At 37.9% G+C, this 14,119-nt stretch overlaps 1 protein-coding gene and 1 long non-coding RNA gene across 11 annotated transcripts in view; one reads left to right on the top strand and one right to left on the bottom strand.

The window, feature by feature from the left end:
• NAV2 (neuron navigator 2) overlaps window positions 1-14,119 on the top strand; it is a 676,025-nt gene that overhangs the window by 393,064 nt on the left and 268,842 nt on the right. The gene's annotated exons all lie outside the window — the stretch shown is intronic.
• On the bottom strand, window positions 11,805-14,062 carry LOC140703128 (uncharacterized). Its single transcript, XR_012082465.2, has 2 exons — window positions 13,940-14,062; window positions 11,805-11,912 (listed from the first exon to the last, which is right to left on the bottom strand). It is a non-coding gene; the product is annotated as an uncharacterized LOC140703128 (long non-coding RNA).

The following is a 14,119-nucleotide window of genomic DNA, read 5'->3' as shown; positions in this document are numbered from 1 at the left end:
GAAAGAAAGAAAGAAAGAAAGAAAGGGTGTTTGTTTTTTGTAAAAAGCCCCAGAGGGGGATAATGTACCAAAAGTCCTTTCTGGAAATGCTTTAAGTAGCAAATGAGACGCACTCGAGGGCTTCAGGTCCAAGAATTCAGGCCCATCCTTAGGGTGGGCCTGAATTCTTAGTTACAAAAAACCCCAACAAATTTCAGAATGGTCATAAAAAGTTTTTTAAAACATGTAGTAGAACCTAAAAGTGTTCAGATGGGAAAATTTGTATTTGGAAACTGATAAATAAAACCTGATACCTCATTATTTGTGCATGCCATGTCTTCTGAGTTGATCACAATCAGTTTCCACTACACAAACTATTTTATGTTGCATATTTTGTGTTCAACTGCACACTAAAATTCCCCTTAGGAAATACGCTTTCATCTGGCATGTTGTAATTCCATAAGTGGAAAAAATATATCATAGAAGCATGAGATTTAAAAAATATTCAGCTAAGGTATAGGCATCTCAAAACCAGATTTCTTATTATATAGATATAGACAAATGATGAAAGACTTATTATCAATTAATTTTACATTATAGTGTCATGGTTATATTTGAAGCTCTATTTTAGTTTTAATGTTCTTTTCCCTCTTGATACTTTCAGGGAAAGAATGTTGTAATTACTGTATGCATTTCTGCAAACAAAAGATTTTCTAGGGCGGTCCATTCTTCTCCCAATGCAACTCTGGAAGTGAATATACAATTCCTCCCATGGTGTGTGATTGAGAGTGTGTGATGGATTCAACAAAACTAATTTCATGTAATTGATTTGTATTCTGCCAAGCAAATTCATTTATCTCAAACACCTACAATTTCATTTTATACATTCAGGATTAGCAGGGTATGGGGCCTTAGCTTTTCCTCATTGCAATTTAAATTAGAAGTTTGTGCTTTCTTTGTAATGGAAAGAAGACACTGATAATGGGGCAAATTAATCCTTTCCAGCTGGAAAGCTTTGGAAGAAAAAAAAAATCAGTGTGTTTCTCTAGTGCGTCAATCAGGTACATGTTTGTTTTTAAGCTCAGGGCACTAACATTTGCAGGTTTGCTTTAGCAAGAAACTACAGTGGCCTTTTCACTTTGTTGCTTTGCCAGACTGTCAAAGCATTTCATAAGTCAACTAGTCTCAAAATGCCAGATTTTACCTTTGTAAATGTTTATAGGCATGACTCTAGCTGTAGATCAGACCTACAAAGTTATGATTCTGGGAGTTCTATTTTCATTGTGTTCTAGTTCACTTTTTTGTAAATGTTAAAAATGGTGATGCAAACCACAATAAAGATCTAGGATGTTGAAAACAAGATCTGACCTTCTTTACTAGGGACATGACTAATTCACAGCTCAGTATTTCAGTCAATCTGCTAGGCAACCCTTGCATCTATTGCAATGTGTTTCTTTAGGAGAGGTTGGTTTTGTTGCCCTTTACCACTGACACTGTACAGAAATTCCTAGACCTGATTCTCATCCAGAGAATAGCAGCATTCAAAGGTAACAATAAAATACTGTTTACAATTATGTGAGCAAGTATTGGGCTCAGTAGTTCTTTTTTCAGTTTTGGTCCTTTCTCCAGGATATTAGCTATTCCACCCAATGTTGTCCCATGCACATGTTTGATAAGCGTTCCCTGCACTCCCTCATCCAGATCATTAACAATGATTAGAAACAGAACTAAATCCTGTGGTAACCCACTTGCTACTTCTTCCCAGTTTGACAAGTTAAGCACTCTGAGTAAAATGCTGTAACCAGTCTCTAGGCATCCTTCAGTCTTGAGAGATTATGGTAACGTGCTCTGAATAGAGATCTTGGAACAGCGTCCAGTGTGGCTGAGAAGGCCAATTCGATCCACACTGACAATCCCATCCACACTGAAGACAAATACAATTCGTTCCCTGTCCAGCTCCCTGATTTTCCTTGTTTTGGGACTGCCTCTTTGTCTTGGCCTTCTGAACAACGATAAACTGTGGTTTCTCTAAGCTGTGAATCGTGGTTTATGAACTTTGAGTGTTTTAAGAAATCGTAGTTGTGATTAACCAGGGTTGAGGGCTCAGATGTAATGAGAAACAGCTCATCATATCTGAACTGTTTTTTTTTAAATAAAAGCAAAAGCTTTTAATTATAGCCACCCCAAATGAGGAGAGGAAAGCCAGGAGTATATGAGTCTGAATCTCATTCAGTGAACAATCATTAATATTATATCTGAACACAGTCAGTGAAAAGAAAAACGGGAAAAGGAATATTTTATTTATCATCAGTAATTTTATATAGACATGTACAGTGAAACAACTAATTTGTTAGTTAATGTAATAATTTTTGTGTTATATTTATATGTTGTTTTATATATGTATTTGGAAGCCACCTAGAATGGTCGTAAGACCAGATAGGCAGGATATAAATTAAATAAATAAATAAACAACAGAAAAGAATCCTTCTGTGTTCAGTTGGGCTTATTTCCTAGCAAGGGTGCTTGGAATTGTACTGTAGTTTTAGAAGTGGTAATGTAGATTAAGCTGAAAACATTGTATTGATTTCCCAGTACTAATCCTAAACAGAATAATATAGTGGCCAATCTGTGAGTTATGTATTTATTTATTCAAAATATTTTCCCCCACCTTTCTCCTTAAAATAACCCAAGGCAGCTAAATTTTATCAAAATTACTAGGAAGATAAGGTGATTCTTTCTTTGTTTGCTGCTTGGGTGGAAGAGCTGATTTTATCTTTCCAGAAACAGATTATCTTTCTTGAAACCAAAAGAACTGCTTCAAGGCAGATCTTAGGGAAGCCATTTAGCTCAATTTTCTATCTTTGTTGAATTTCCTGGTTTTATTACGAAGAAGGCACCATTCTGCAGTCTTCCCTTTGCAGGGAGATATCTCCATGGCTATTACTTCTACTTGAAGATCTTCTGATCTTTTGCGTTTCTTTTATTTTATATTCTAGGACCATCTAGATGCTTATGTCTTTATATTTATTTTGTTCAAGCTTATAAATATTGTGGTTCCTTGACCTGACTGAAGGCAAAATCCTGTTTCTATATTGGCTGGATTTTTCACTCAAGATAAGGTCAATGGGATACAGGGCTTTAATACTGTAGTTGGCTTCCTGTTCTTAGAGTAACTGAAGTACACAGTTATTTTCATTTATTTAAAAGGAAACATATTAATGTCAGCAGACACTATCTGTGGAGCAGATACCCTTACCTCTTCTCTGCCTTGTCATTGCTTCAACATCTACAACAGAGGATGAAGTAACAGCCTGAACCAGTAATGAAACCATATGGTGATTTCCACAAAGAAAAATCACACTGCACTAGTGCAAGGGCAATGTTTGTGCAAGTAGTGTGATCCTGCATTATTACAGTGGCAGTAACTGCTTGACAGAAACTCAATAAGATACTGGCCCAAATATTGCCATGTAGTTGTACCAAAATACTGGCAACAATATTTTAAAAGAAGCATCGAAAGATTTCAAATGACCAACTAATTCTACTCTTAGAATTAGAAGTTACAGTAGTTATTTTTCTTCTGATGCCATTTTAGTGAGTTGTGCTGTTAATATGGTGCATTCAAAATTACTGCCTTGTTTTCCAACCTTGCTCCTGCTGAGACAGTAGTAATAGTAGTGATAATAGAAAGATCTACACTACTATCATTGGATGACTCCTGGCAGCAGACCTCTTCTAAGTAGCTGCATCTCCTTCTCTTTTGGTACACAATGAGTTTTGCACTATATCCTAGCTAATAAATCTAGATGACTGGGAGTGCTGGACCACTTCTTACAAACCAGTCTTAATGGCTTTGGAGAGGGAAAAATCTGCTGCAAAAGAATCACAAAATCTAAAGCCTCCCTCAGGTTGTGTTAGCAGAACAGAAGCTGAAGGTGTAGCTTTCTTCCTTTCTGCTTAGAAAGGAGGAGGTCTCATGGGGCAGTAATAAAATTGTACAACTGCAGCCAAGACTCTGCTCATGACCTGAGTTTGATCCCATTCAGCTCAGGTAGCTGGCTCAAGGTTAAGCCAGCCTTCCATCTTTCTGAGGTCAAGTAAACTGAGTACTCAGCTTGCTGGGGGATGGTTTGTAAGAGAGTGGTCCAGCATTCCCAGTCATCTAGATTTATTAGCTAGGATAATGTGTAGCCTGCATAATTACATGGTAAGCACCATGGAGTGATACATAAGCAGCACACTTTGCTTTTGCTTATCAGTTTTGCCAGCACTTAGCTATAACCCCTTTGGGTTAATGGAAGGGAAAAAGTTTTATACCAACTCCAGGTCTATACACACTCAGTGCATCCCACAGTGAGGAAAGAAGGTGACTTTGAAGTGAAAAGATCCCAAACCCCAGACCTCTCCTTATCTACTTGTGGCATGATCCTGAAATGTCTTTTCCTGGCTTTTGCAGGGGTATGAGCAAGGTGAAAGAGTGACTGTCCCATATTCTTAATTTTATTTTATTTTAATATACACAAACGGACGGAGTGTGTTGTAATCAGGCACAGATTATGCCAACATAATATTGTATGTTATATTGCGTCCTCACCCCACCCAGAACAAATCCTGCTCAACCCAAGTCTCTTCCATTAAAAACATTGCTTGCCCATTTTGCTCTAAATACCTGCTTGAAGTTTTGTTCTCATGTTTTCGTTTCTTCACAGGGGTGAGGCAATCATGGGTGGCATGTACAGTATGAAACTATTTAACTTCACAACCCAGAATGTCTTCAGTCAGGACAGAATTTAATTGCTTTGCTATGTAAGGACACGATCAAAGAAAAAGCAAATGCAGAGGTAGTGGTCAACAGGTAACTGAGCAAACAGTTGCAAGCTGGAAAAGAGTCATTTTGCTTTCATAATAACTTCAACTTTGATTTCTTTAATTAAGGCTAATGAGAATGTAACTTAGGAACTGTTTTAAATAGCCATCTATTTTAAATAAGAATGAGGATCAAAACAGTACAGTGCATTTTGCATCCCTGAGAAATCAACCCAAAACTAGGGTCCAGTATCCCATTAATATTGGACATAATATTATGCTCTGCTTAGGAGCTTTTTGTGTTCTCTGCCTTGCTGCTGCACTACACTGCTGAAACAAATGTTGTTTACGCTTGTGCAGTGGGTCATTGCACAACGGGTGGTTGCACAGACAAAGGGGATGAAAAGGATTCTGTCCATTGATTTTATTCCAGATGGTTGAAGAAGAGAATAAATCAAGGTGGCTCTGAAAGTTTTGTATTCAGCAAACTAATACTAAGTAAAAGCTTACAATGCTGATCTTAGTGCTTCCAGACATACAGTTCTTAGCCCTACCAGTGAAAAAGCACTGTGCAGCCATTCCATCCATTTACATAAGGCAATTATTCTTGCCATGTCATGAGTTGTATTATGATCAGATTTTGCATTCCCATTCTGAGGAAGGAAACAATCACATTCCCCATGCCTTGAATCAGTGGTGGGATTCAAATAAATTAACAACAGGTTCTATGCCTGAATGGCAAATAAATAAATAAATAAATAAATAAATAAATAAATAAATAAATAAATAAATAAATAAATAAATAAATAAATAAATAAATAAATAAACGCCCAGGACAGTGGGATCCGATGAGAGTTTCTTCTACAGTGGTCTCCCTACTGCCTATCATCACAACTACTTCTCACATGATTAACATATCTGGATAAGTGTATCTGTTTGGGCATGCCGCTGCTGTTAACCTCACCATGGGCATGTGCCAAACACACACACACAAACAAACACACACCTCATAGTGGGTGCTTATGACCAGGTTTGACAGAGAACTGACACATCTCTCCTTCCCTTTACCTCCTATTTCACCCTATAGCTCACCAGTAAAAATTGCTTCCATCCCCTTTCCTGCTCCTGAAATGACTGATAGCCCTGCTTGTTGTTACCTGGTGGCTGCCTTTGCACACCCGTTGAGGAGTTCTTCTCCCCCCCCCCGCTTCCTTCTGGCTTGGAAGGTATGGTCTCTTTTCAATCTGTTGCCACTCCACCTCAACTCCACCACCTCAATCGGTCCAGAACACTGCCAAAGAGCCTGAAAAACCCACAACAGCCAATATCAACAAATGCTTGATTAGTATGCTCTCATGTATGTCTTTTCTGGAGAATGCTGCCTTCTCATGATGGTCCCTCCCCCTCGGAGTCCCTCCGGTCCCCCCCCATGTTGACCTGTGGTCAAGATGCGTCTGAATGTCTGGAGAGAAGAGTTTCAATTCCCCTTATCTATTGATATGTTTATGTGTTTTCCTTTCTTGGCCCTGGATATATGGCCTTCAAGAATAGTAAGTCTTACTAGTGTTAAAATACTGATAGCTGTCTTCCTCCTTCTAACAGAGTGGGCCATCTCTGTGTGCCATTTGTCTCCCGAAATTGTCAGTTTTGGGGCAGGATGAAGAGTTCTTTGTTATTCTAAATGAGGCTTGGAGGTTTCATCTCTTTGTGGTGTGAATGACTTTTCTATTGCATACCTTGCTTGCGTGGATCAGTGAGACTGACACTGGTTCATGCATTGGATATTCTCTGGGATTTAAAAAAAACTGTTTCTAGGCAGAGCAACAGTCTTATGTGGTACCTTTAACTTGAAAAAAATCATAGTAAAACGAGGACGGTTGTTTGTTTGACTGAAGCGGTCTCACCCCAAAACTTTTTCTCTCTGTGTCCTGCCCTCATGCCTTGTCAATCACCCCCCCCCGCCTTGAGGCCATGGGCTTTCCTCCAGTGACATCAAGGACTCATCCTCCCCCCTCTTTCCGCCAGTGATACCTCTGCTCTTTCCTGGGCTTTATCTCTCTCACCCATATCCCACCTCATATGGCTCAGTGTGGAGTGGGAAGGGAGGCAGTTAATTGTGCCCCCTCCCCCTCGCTCATCGCTGGTCACCTGGCCCCTCCTCCTTCATTCATCTCAGGCCAACAAACGGTTCTAAGAACCAATAGTACATTTAGGAAGCGGTTCTATAGAATAGGTGAGAACCTGCTGAATCCCACCTCTGCCTTGAATGGAAAACAAGCATTCAGAAATTGACCGTATCTGCAAGAGTATTTCAGTTGTAAAACTCTGACTTACTGACTGAGTATTGATACAATATATCACAGAAGTAGTACACCCCCTCACATTTCATAAATATTTTAGTATATCTTTTCATGTGACACCACTGAAGAAATGACAATTGGCTACAATGTAAAGCAGTGAGTATACAGCTTGTATAACAGTGTAAATGTGCTGTCCTTTCAAAATAACGCAACATACAGCCATTAATGTCTAAATCACTGGCAACAGAAGTGAGTACTGTACATCCCTAAGTGACAATACTAAAATATACTAAATATACTAAAATATTTATGAAATGTGAGGGGGTGTACTCACTTCTGTGATATACTGTATGTATGCATTGCCAGGTGGCCTTATGGCCAGCAGGTATGATTCCACTTCATAACAGTTCATATAACCCATTCATAACTCAACCTTCTTCATAAGACTGCTTTAAGAAAAGAATGATAGAAGCGAGGAACAGCCATGAATTGTCAGCTGAACTTTTTGACTACAAGACATCTTCCTCTTCTTCAACAGTTCAACTCTCTGGTCCTCAACAGGTACAAGGAACAGATGATCCAATAACTGTCAAAGTGAGAAATATTTTGACCTTGGCCTTTTTTCCCTAGTATGTGAATGCATTATATCAACTCAAATCAGAACTCTGTTCATGTGTTGTCATGCTGTCGAAGTCTTGGAAGGCTCATTCCAATTATGATTTGGGAAGGCAAAAGATACGGTCATGTGAAAAAGAAAGTACGGCTTCTTTGAATTCCGTGGTTTTACATATCAGAACATAATAAAAATCATCTGATCTTTAGCAGGTCTATTACACAGTGTCATGATTTATTTTACAAAAATAAAGCCAAAATGGAGAAGCCATGTGTACGCCTTATGATTCAATAGTTTGTAGAACCACTTTTAGCAGCAGTGACTTGAAGTAATAATTTTCTGTATGACTTTATTAGTCTCTTGCATTGTTCTGGAGGAATTTTTGCCTATTCTTCTTTATAATGTTCCTTCACTTCATTGAGGTTTGTGGGCATTGTTTATGCACAGCTCTTGTAAGCTCCCACAGCATTTCAGTTGGGTTGAAGTCTGGATTTTGACTTGGGTCATTGCAACACTTTGACTCTTTGCTTTTTCAGCCATTCTCTTGTCCTGTTGCATGACTCATTTTTTTTCAAACTTTAGCTGTTGGACAGATGGCCTCACATATGTTAGAATACTTTGGTATACAGACTCAATGACTGCAAGGTACTCAGGTCCTATGGCTGCAAAATCATCAACCCCTCCACCACCATGCTTGACAGCTGGTGCAAGGTGCTTGTGCTGATGTGCTGTGTTTGGTTTTCACCAGATGTGGCACTGTGCATTATGGCCAGACATCTCCACTTTATTCTCATCGATCCAAAGGATATTGTTCCAGATGTCCTGTGGTTTGTCCAGATGCAACCTTGCAAACCTAAACTGTGTTCCTATGGTTTTGTTTTTTTTTGAGAGAGAGAAAAGGCTTTCTCATGGCAACCCTTCCAAACAAACCATACTTGTTCAGTCCTTTTCTAATTATACTGTCATGAACTTTAACATTTAACATACTGACTGAGGCCTGTAGAGTCTGAGATGTAACTCTTGGGGGTTTTTTGGCAGTTTCTCTGAAACTGAATTGTCTGTAATGAATTTGTTTGGTTTTGCACTCCTGGGAAGATTGTCAGCTGTCTTGAATGTTTTCCATTTGTGAATAATCTTCCTCACTGTAGAATGATGGACTTTAAATTGTTTGGAAATAGTCTTATAACACTTCCCAGTTTGATTAGCAGCAACAATTGTTTCTCTATTGTCATTGCTGATGTATTTCCTCTTTGACAATGTCTTAACACACACCTGAATGCTACAGAACAGCAAAATTGCTAAAACTTTGGCTTCTATAGAGGTGATCACACTCGCTGGTGATCAGTTACTCAAAGGCATTTGGTTAGCAGCACCTGGCTGCTACATAGTCTCTTAATTCCTATGGAAGGGTGTGCTTTGTTTTTCAAACATGGCTTCTCCATTTTGGCTTTATTTTTGTAAAACAAATCATTCTCTGATCTAATATTTAATGTGGTGTTGTTCATTGGAGGCTGTATTTGCCTAATTTTGAGACCTACTAAGGTCTTTGAATATAAAAATAATGATTTTTATTATGTCCTGATACATAAAACCATAAAATTCAAAGAGGTTGTACTTTATTTTCCACATGACTGTATCTTTTCATAGTGGTCACAAAATACAGAAAGCTATGTGAGTAAACTGCAGTTTATCTGGGACTCTGAGTAATATTTCTGAGCATTGGAGGTCATGTGAGAAGATCTTTGAAATGAAGCAAGTGAAACTGCCCAGTTCAGGGAATGCTGATGCCATCCCAAGGATCATGCAGTCATAATCTGACAATAAACCTGATGAGTCACTGCTGCATAATAATAATGGTCAAGAAACAATGGACCCATCCAAAGATAATGCTGTAATAAACAGCCACAGATAAATCAATAGACCTTTACATTCATCAAAGCAACACAAGCTGATGCATTACCAATGCAAGATGAAAACAAATGTGGATTCCTGTTGACTCATTAAAGGGGGATTTTAGAGCAATTATATAAGTTATGTTAATTTAAAAAGGCATGCATTTCTCCATGATTTGCCTGAATGTTGAGAACAGCAAGGGTAGCAGTTAAGATGATCCTTTTGTGTTCATCATTTATAAAGAAACATCAAGCAAGGGAAAATCCAAGGAGCTGACTCCCTTTTTTTATCAGTCAATCACTTCTCAACCAAATACAAAACAATTATGGCTGGGGTTTTTTTTGTCAAGTTCTCCAAGTCTCTGTTGCTTGGAAAATATGAATGATCATAAACAGCTGTGATGAAACCTCTGCTTGTGGGACACCAATTGATAGGGACTTATTTATGCATGCATAAATTGATCCTTGAACTGTTGGTTTGTATCGAAAAGGGTGGATTTGACTTCACATTTCAAAACCTGGATTTTCCAGATTCAAAGAATGGAGGTCTCCTCTCTTTCTTCCCACATTTCTTAAGAAACTTCCCTTCTTTTTGATGGAGCCTGGTACCAGCTGAACTTGATCTTTGCTGCTGCTCTCGTTTTTGAAGCTAGATGCTGTCAATGTTTCAAACACAAGGAGATTGTTCCTAAATTCTGGTATTAAGGGGCAGGCTAGGAAAATAGTCTTTGGAGGACATGCATAGCTCTCCATTGCCAGAGTTCATTTAATTTCATAGCTTAGGCTAGAAAGCTTTGCTGGGACTGACCATTCACAGTACTTTGCTATGCACTCATATTTGAGAAAACCCACTCAGAAATATGAAATCATTACTTCTAACATGTTAAAATGCCATTGGTAATCACATAGCCCAGATGTATATGATTCTCAATGTGATAATCAGAGAAAGGGAGAGAATGAGAAGAAAAGAAGTGAAAAGGGGGAAATTTAAAAAAATAAATAAATAAAGGGAATTTTAACTGAAAAAGCCCGCTAGAAGAGACAGGGGGAAAAGCCAGCCTTTCTGCTGGGTAAGGCAAGAGCAGCTCTGGCTAACTTTCTGCTCCTTCAAGAGTGAAAAGAAAGACGACTTTGGAGAATGTTAAACAGTGTCTGGCTCTTTAAGAGCAAAAAAATCACGAAAGCCCAGGTGTCCCTTGCTCTCATTCAGTCCCTGAGGTCCTCTTCCAGAAAGGGCAAGCAAATGGTTCTTTCCAGCAAACATCTATGGAGCATGCTCCATAGATATGTACAAATGGCTGATTTTGTAGTAAAAAGGAGTTGCTTAAATTTTAATATTCCTTGCTGTGTAATTAATATCCTTTTAAGATAAAAATGTTAGGGTTTTTTTGAAATATATTTCAGCAGTTTCTAATGTGCAATAGAAAATGGTGACTTGTGTCTTAACTCTGTGTGTCTGTGTCTGTTCACTTTACTTCTATACTTAAAATTTCCTAATTTCAAAACTATTTGATCAAATGATACCACATTTGACCCAGAGCAACATCAGAATGTCTACTTCTACTGTGCCAAATTTGGTGCTGATCCAAAGGGAGTTCAAAGTGCTAAGATGTTTTTGTTTGGGCTGCCTACATTTTTAGACTTACCTTGTAGAATGTTGATTTGCTTTGCCATGCAATATCATCACTTCACTCTCACACAGTGATAATAGTTAGATAAAGGCATGTGTTTTACCTTTATTTCTGCTTGAGTGCTTAAGAACCCATCCTTCTGTGGTTGCGTGCAAAGCAGGTTCATTAATTTTGTTCTTTAAGATGTTTCTGTATACTATGGGATATGTTCTCTTGACAGGGACTCCAGGCCCATTGATCCAGGAAGCACTATTCCTGAGATAAAAGAGAGATCATGCAAGCCACACACCTCCAAAAGGATTAGGATGTAGCACTTAACCTCTTCTACCAAAGAAATAAAAAAAAGACATGTCTTCCCTTAAGCCATTGTTTTTCTCAGACAGAATTTGTTGAAGCAGTATGTTGCATTGTTGTGTGTTTAGTTATAGTTTTAACAAGTACAAGGCAACATGTGTTCTTGAAGACAACAAGGCAACACTTTATAATTACATTTGTATCTAGATACTGAAAAAGCTTTCAGTATTGTTAGAGATAGAAAAATATTGCCCTTCAAAGGAGATGTACAATCTTGCTCCCATTTTCTTCTGTGAGAGTTTGAGATTGTTCAAGAACTCTAGTTTGAAAACAATCATGTATATGTGATGGCCCTCCTTTCTCTTAGTGATGGATCCAAGGCAACTCATAAGATGGACTGAAACAGATAAGAGTTAATTTTAAAAAACTCATTTACAATATTATAAACAAGCAGTGAATTAAAATTACATTTATTTATTTATGGACATAGCCACATTATAAGTATTTATTATACATACATAAAATAATTTATAAATAATTTATGAATTTATCCCCACCTTACTGCAGATCCATGAGTTAAAGTCACAGATGTCCTCCCCACAATCTTCCCTTCTGATTTACTGCAGCAGAGTTGAACACAAAGTTACTGGATTCAAAGAATATAAACATCTTAATTACTGAAATTACTTAATTACTTGACTACTGCTTCTAAACAATGGTGTATTTGTGTGCCATTGGAATACCATTTAGATTGCACTAAACTTACGCTGAACCTTAGCAGAACCTAAACTTGCAGGCAGGAGAGGGCTTGCACTTTGTGACACAGATCTACTCAGGAAAACAATACAATATTTCAAATTTTATCTTCCTTCTTGAAATTAAATGCAGCAAGCAGACTTACTGGAATATATCTGAATATGCCTGCGGTGCAGCAGCATGCAGTTAACAGTACCTGATGGAAATTTATTTTATAAATTCTTATATAAATTATCTTCTTAAGCAGTTTTGGGAGAAGTGGAATCACATTGCACTTTCCGTTTAAACTAGATTTCTTTTGCACAAGGGCAAAATTACAATAAGACCATACTTGCTTTGAGAAAATTCTTCTTTTTCTCAGATTAGATTATTTTTTAAATGGAGTTACCAGAACAATGGTTAATGTAGTGGAGCATCAAAAAGAAAGCACAGAACATTTGAGTATTCCCTTAACATGCTCCGTAAATAACTGCAAGAAAGTTAGCGAAGTTTGTAATAAAAAGCCAAGTAACTGTCATGAATCCAGCATGAGAGAATGATGCAAAGGCCAACAAGTCAGCAGTTGTTATGCATATTTTTCATGGCAACACAATGGATTAGCACTTAATAGTTAATGGATTTTCCTGAGCTTTCCTTGTAGCAACCATGAATTGACAATGTTTGTGCTCTCTGAATTTATTCATAATTTCCTCAACATCTGCTTCCTCTTGCGTTCCCAATAGTATTCTTTGTGTCTTGGGAGCTAGAATTATATTCATTAGGGTGTTGAATGCAGGAGTCATACCTGTTTTCTGTGTCATTGAAGACCCATCAGTGAGGAACAAGAGCATTATTTTGCACATTAATGGGAACGTTTAAGTGTCCATTAACATCCCATTAGGGTTGCTAACAAGCTTTTTAGTTTGACATGCATTTTATGTATTGGTAAAAATCTGTCCTTATCATCATGACCAACTCCACCACTATCTACTTACTAAATAAGTATTTGAAAACCAAAAATCTCTGAAATATTCCTGTGCATTGTTTTTAATGGAATCACATGGATGTGATTGTCTTTATTACCATCTCCTTTTAAATTTAATCTAGATGTGAGCAGTCCTCTCTGGAATCAAGGCAAGGCTGAACAAACTGTCCAAAAGTTGCTTGTGAAAGGAAATAAAAGATCAAAATAAGGACTTTATTGCTAGCTGCAATTCCAACCTTATCTCTTCCAGTTTGGCTCTAAAAGCTCCTTAACAGGGAAGCTTTGCAGGAGGATAAAAGGCTCTCAAAAGACATTGCTGCATGTGGGAAAAAAACATGTTGAAAGAAACAAGTGTCAATTACACCTGGCAGTGCTATCAGGATCTCTGGAAGGATACCTTCTGAGGGCAAAACACACTGCAGTTCAAAAATCTCAATTAAATTAGCATGTCCAAAGTACAGAGCCTTTTTGCCTGAGGGATGGAAGATAATTTTGTTTACTTTTTAATGTGATGGGGGAAAATAGGACTCAGGATTCAATCTTTTCTTGCCTTGCTGCATCCCACTATGTTTTCCAGCTAATGAAAGGGCTTGGGTTTTTGATCACTCTCAAGGAATTTTTGCATGCTTTTTTATCTGGCCCCATATAATTGTAGCACCACATAGTATAACTCTGTACTGTTCTCCTCCTCCTCCTCCTCATACCTCTTCTAGTGGAACCTGGATGCCTTCATGGCTATATGGACTTGGAATGTGGCAGCTCTCAACAATCCTGTGCGGTTTCATCCAGAGTTGTCTCCAAGACTCTCCTTCCTCCTTTTCTTTTCCTATTTTTCTTATCTTGAAGAAGTAGCTGTAATAATCAGCACTTTTCATTTCTCTTTA

The sequence above is a fragment of the Pogona vitticeps genome, chromosome 1 (assembly GCF_051106095.1).
Source record: "Pogona vitticeps strain Pit_001003342236 chromosome 1, PviZW2.1, whole genome shotgun sequence".
Lineage (NCBI taxonomy): Eukaryota > Metazoa > Chordata > Lepidosauria > Squamata > Agamidae > Pogona > Pogona vitticeps.
This window is presented reverse-complemented; position numbering and strand designations above follow the sequence as displayed.